The sequence below is a fragment of the Heterodontus francisci genome, chromosome 8, assembly GCF_036365525.1.
Source record: "Heterodontus francisci isolate sHetFra1 chromosome 8, sHetFra1.hap1, whole genome shotgun sequence".
Classification (NCBI taxonomy): domain Eukaryota; kingdom Metazoa; phylum Chordata; class Chondrichthyes; order Heterodontiformes; family Heterodontidae; genus Heterodontus; species Heterodontus francisci.
The window spans coordinates 13,803,391-13,809,390 of record NC_090378.1 but is presented as its reverse complement, the minus strand read 5'-3'; positions in this window follow the sequence as shown (position 1 = coordinate 13,809,390).

The window sequence follows — 6,000 nt, the reverse complement described above, 5'->3', positions numbered from 1 at the left end:
TAACATTGTGTGTTACTGCCTGTGCACTCTCCAGCTTCAGGCTCACAAATTGAGAAGCATACACACACCAGATGATATCTTTCAAATGCCCTTAGCAATAATGAGGATTCACAGCAACCGAGTAATGAGTTGTTACAATTTGCATGCTACCATAAACGTCCTATAAGCTTTATAATCCTTAACCATTCAAAGGTGTTTTGTACATAGCATTCGCCTTGCATTGTGGAAGAATTATTGGACTGATTGGTAAGGGCCTTATGTCAGGAGCTTTCCAGCATAATTCTCTCTGGAAGCATTTTATTCTCAGGAAAGCAGAGGACCATCCCTTGTGGTTCAAGACATCAGAATGATTAACTGCAGCAAGGAAAAAAATAGAGAGGAGCAAAACATGATGATAGTTATTGGATAGTTAGTTAGGGAATTATAGACCAGTCAGCCTGACGTCGGTAGTGGGGATAATTCTAGAGTCCATTATCAAAGACTTTATAGCAGCGCACTGCGAGAACAGTGGTAGAATTGGGCAGAGTCAGCATAGATTTACAAAAGGGAAATCATGCTTGACAAATCTACTAGAATTCTTCGAGGATGTAACTAGTAGAGTTGATGAGGGGGAGCCAGTGGATGTGGTTTATTTGGACTTTCAGAAGGCTTTCGACAAAGTCCCACATAAGAGATTAGCATGTAAAATTAAAGCGCACGGGATTGGGGGTAGTGTATTGCGATGGATAGAAAATTGGTTGGCAGACAGGAAACAAAGATTAGGGATAAATGGGTCTTTTTCCAATTGGCAGGCAGTGACTAGGGGTACCGCAGGGATCGGAGCTATTCACAATATTTATAGATTTAGATGAGGGAACTATATGTAATATCTCCATATTTGCAGATGACACAAAACTGGGTGGGAGGGTGAGTTGTGAGGAGGATGCAGAGAGGCTTCAGGGTGATTTGGACATGTTGAGTGAGTGGGCTAATGCATGCCAGATGCAGTATAATGTGGATAAATGTGAGGTTATCCACTTTGGTAGCAAAAACAGGAAGGCAGATTATTATCTGAATGGCTATAAACTGAGAACGGGGACTATGCAGCGAGACCTGGGTGTTCTCGTACACCAGTCACTGAAGGTAAGCATGCAGGTCCAACAGGCGGTAAAAAAGGCAAATGGTATGTTGGCCTTCACAGCGAGAGGATTCGAGTACAGGAGCAGGGATGTCTTGCTGCAATTATACAGGGCCTTGGTAAGGCCACAGCTGGAATATTGTGTGCAGTTTTGGTCTCCTTATCTAAGGAAGGATGTTCTTGCTATAGAGGGAGTGCGGCGAAGGTTCACCAGACTGATTCCTGGGATGGCAGGACTGACGTATGAGGAGAGATTGAGTCGGTCAGGATTATATTCGCTGGAGTTCAGAAGAGTGAGGAGGGATCTCATAGAAACCTATAAAATTCTAACAGGACTTGACAGGGTAGATGCAGGAAGGATGTTCCCGATGATGGGGGAGTCCAGAACCAGGGGTCATAGTCTAAGGATACGGGGTAAACCTTTCAGAACTGAGATGAGGAGAAATTTCTTCACCCAGAGAGTGATGAGCCTGTGGAATTCGCTACCACAGAAAGCAGTTGAGGCCAAAATATTGTATGTTTTCAAGAAGGAGTTAGATATAGCCCTTGGGTCTAAAGGGATCAAAGGCTATAGGGCGAAAGCAGGAACAGGTTACTGTGTTGGTTGATCAACCATGATCATAACGAATGGCAGAGCAGGTTCAAAGGGCTGAATGGCCTACTCCTGCTCCTATTTTCTATGTTTCTATGTTAATGAGAATGCTCCCAGCAAATCTGTGCCAGAATACCCCATTAAATTTACTTAAGCATTCAGCCAGCTCAATCGCACATACACAGAGCTTGGGCTCTGCTCTGAATCTCCACCTCACTGGTGCAAAGATTAGAGCTTGATAAGGAGATTGTACACAAGTGTTTTGGGTAGCCTGCGATCTTGGACTTGGTTTGGCTCATCCTTAACAAATATGGTTGTCTTGATATCTGTTGCCTGTTGTGTTTGAGGCTTTGTCTTTGTACTTTGCCATGCCATGTTTGGGTGACTGCCCTGATCCCAGCATCACCTGAGCCCATTTTTTTTTCGCCCTCAGGCGCAGTGGTTAGCGCCGCAGCCTCACAGCTCCAGTGACCCGGGTTCAGTTCTGAGTACTGCCTGTGCGGAGTTTGCAAGTTCTCCCTGTGACCGTGTGGGTTTCCACCAGGTGCTCCTGTTTCCTCCCACAACCAAAGACTTGCAGGTTGATAGGTAAATTGGCCATTGTAAATTGCCCCTAGTGTAGGTAGGTGGTAGGAGAATGGTGAGGATGTGATAGGGAATATGGGATTAGTGTAGGATTAGCATAAATGGGTGGTTGTTGGTGGGCCAAAGGGCCTGTTTCAGTGCTGTATGACTCTATGACTATCAGATGCCAGGCAGAAGCAGAGCTGACAAATTCAGCGGCACCTTGTAGGGTTCATGAAAACCTCAGTCTCTGCTGATGCCAGGACAAGGTAAGTCAAGAACTTTATATTTCTTTCTGCAGATAACAGTAAGAACTGTCCATCTGCCAGTTATTAAATTTGAAGGCAAAAACAGCCTAATAAAATCAGCCTAATTTTCTCCCTGATCTAACCCTTACTGACACCAGGCTCCCGTTCCGTTACCCCTAAGTATCAATTCGTCTTACATGATCCATGACATTAAGTAAACCATGGCATTTCAAGCTTGATCCTGTCCTCAACAACTTGCATTTATATAGCCACTTTATCGTGGTAAAATATCCCAATGTGCTTCACAGGAATGTTACCAAACAAAATGTTACACCAAGACATATAAAGAACTATTAGGGCAGGTGACCAAAAGCTTGGTCCAAGAAGTAAGTTTTAAGGAGCATCCTAAAGGAGAGAGAGAGAGAGAGGTGGTGAGATTTAGGGAAAGAATTCCAGAGCTTACCACCTTGGCAGCTGAAGGCACAGTCAGTGATGGTGGAGTGGTGGAAATCAGGGATGTGCAAGAGGCCAGAATTGCAGGAGCACACTGCAGTCGGAGGGCTGTAGGGCTGGAGGAGGTAACAAAGACAAGGAGGGGTGAGGCCATGGAAGGATTTGAACACAAGGATAGGTACTTTAAATTTAAGGTGTATCCGGGCCTCATCAAGAGGTCTATACACATGCACTGTCAAATCAGTTTCACTGGATAATAAAGCAAGAGCCCCATCTTTTTTTGACTGTCTACCGAATTGTGTTGATCACAGTTGCAGCATTGCTCCTGCCAACCGTTCTGAGGTCAACTGAATCAGCATAGATCAGGAAGTAAAACCTGGGATCTTCAGTCTGATATGGCTTCCCACTGGACTGGGCAGTGCCTTTCTGCCATCGACAATTTGAGGGGAAAACCACAAACACAATATTTTATAACCATCATAAATCAACCCGGCTAGAATAGGGGTGGCCAAGAATAGGGGATTGTGCCATATTTGTGACTTACATGCAAATTTAGAATGACCAACTAGAAAGGGAAAAGAAAACTGCCTAAGAAACTGTTTCTCAGTGACCCAAGAGACAAATGAGAGATACAACATTGGATAGAGAGAGATCAAAAATTCCAGCACAGGCTGAGGCTCCAAATCCCTGCTCTTTCCATATACACAAAAAATTTCTTCCTGATTTTTTTTTAATTCCTTCTCTGGATGTGGGTGTCAGTAGCAAGGCTGGAATCCATTGTCATATTCATGGACAATGGGGAAATATGAAATGAACTGGAGGAATTATGAAATAAAAGTCAACTATTCAACTGAACTACAAAAAATGGACACATTTTTGTGCCACAAACAAAATGGAGTAGAGGTCAGATGACCCCTCCTGTACTGTCAATAAACATGTTTGTCTGTTGAAGATGAAACTCATTATCCATGTCTGAATTAGTTTTGAGGAAAACACATTGAAATGGAAAACAGCCCAATCTAGGCTAACAACTCTTATCTGCAGGAATGAAGCTAACAAAGATGTTTGCAGACAGACTGATTCCGAAGCCAACCCAAATAGTAGGTGTGAAATAATATCTATTTATCACAATGGACCACATTCAGACACCATCATGTAACAATGGTTCCCATATTCTGGAACATTGTATGAGTTAGCCCAGGAGAGAGAGCCCTTAGTCACTTGACTGACACCCCAACCTGGCAGGTTTGTACCTGAAAAGGAAAGAGAGAGGAAGAACAGCCAGAGAATATCTTTTCCAGCTGGAACAGCTGTGAGACAATTCCAACTAAGCAGGAACCCTGCTGATAACATATTTTAACTACTGCAGCAGAGAAACTGCAAGGTGACTGTGTAACTCCCCATCTGCTAAAGTGAACCAGGATTTCCATCTTTGACTTTGGTTTATGGCTAACCACAAGGAGCCTGCAACTCTTCATCCTTTTCAAGACAAATTCAGGCCTGCACTGCTGATAGATTTCCTCCCGAAAAGCTTATCAAGGCTTTTTTTTTGTAACAAACTCTTTTACAACAATTGGACTCTAATTGCATGCTACCACTCTACTCTGTATCTTTTCTTGTGTGTATATGTGTGTGAATGCATGAGTGGGTGAAGTTGTGAATATTTTTCAGTTATTGTGTAAAAAATAAATAATTATCTTTCTTTTTAACCTTTGACAAAACCTGTCACTTTTCTATTTATTTGACCCTTAAACACTCAGGAAGTAAAACTATTTTTAAAACACCACCTGTGGTCAGTTGAGACTTGTCTATAACACTACCCCTATTTACCCTTGAATAGGCAGTGGTGATGAGCCTTCTAGTTGAACTGCTGTAGTAAGTATGGTAAAGCCACTCCCACAGTGCTGTTAATAGTTACCTCTTAAATGATGCAATTACCTTGACTATAATAGATATGTTTGCTCATGTATTCCATATTGCAGGAACTCATTGCAGGAAACCATATCTCCCAGTCTCCTCCTTTTTGTTTCTAATGCCATCCTAAATTTATGTCCCCTACGTTCACCAAGCAGAGGAATTTTTTTGTTCTATGCCTGTGCCGAAAGGAGTGCATTTTTACACCATATTATGAGGGGAAAATTGCATTAAGATTAAATGGTTCTGCACAGAAATGATATATCCATTTTGTTCACCAATTGAATTGCAATTTAATTGGTGCAGGATATGATTGGTGGAAAAAAAATGGTGCACGGCCTGTCTTTTTTTTAATGCAGATCATTAGACCCGTAGTTCCTAATTGCATGCTTGTTTATCTCCCAGAAAGCTTTCCTTTTGGAAAAGTGCAGATATTTCATTTTACTGTTCTGCGGCAGGAAACTAATTTGGCTCATTATCCAAAACTAGCACCTCAGATATTATAATGAAGCACAATATGAGATGATAACCCAAAATGAAAGTGGACTCTGGCTATCGGATTCAATTAATCTGAAGGATTGTAACTGTACAGGAGCTTCATTGTTTTGCCAAATGAATCCCTCCTGTGTTTTGTTGCAATGTCTAATGATCCACAGAGGACCCCCAAACTCCAGTCATAAGCAAGCAATGAGAGTTTAGCAATGCATTATGATATTGAATCTCTGAGAATCCCTTTTTTAATATTATTTAGCTACCAGCTGGTCTCCAGAGAACAAATTAGGAGCTTGCTGTGAAAGGAGATGTTTAGGGATTGCTGAAGAATTATTTAGCAGCATTGTTTTGTGGTATAGAGTAATTTTTTAAAAGAAAAGATGGGAAACAGAACATTACCCAATAATTGAATCAACAGCTATCTCTCAAAATTGTCCACTGTTCATTAATTTTGTTACAACTGTACTGTGTTTTCACTATGCTGTATATATGAGCTGTGCCATTGGCCAGAATAACAATGTTAACAAACTGAGTCTAAAACGTGTTGGGTCCTTTCCCTCTTTCTTTCTTTCTCACTCTTTCTATTTCTTTTGCAATCGTTCTCTCCATATCATTTTTAC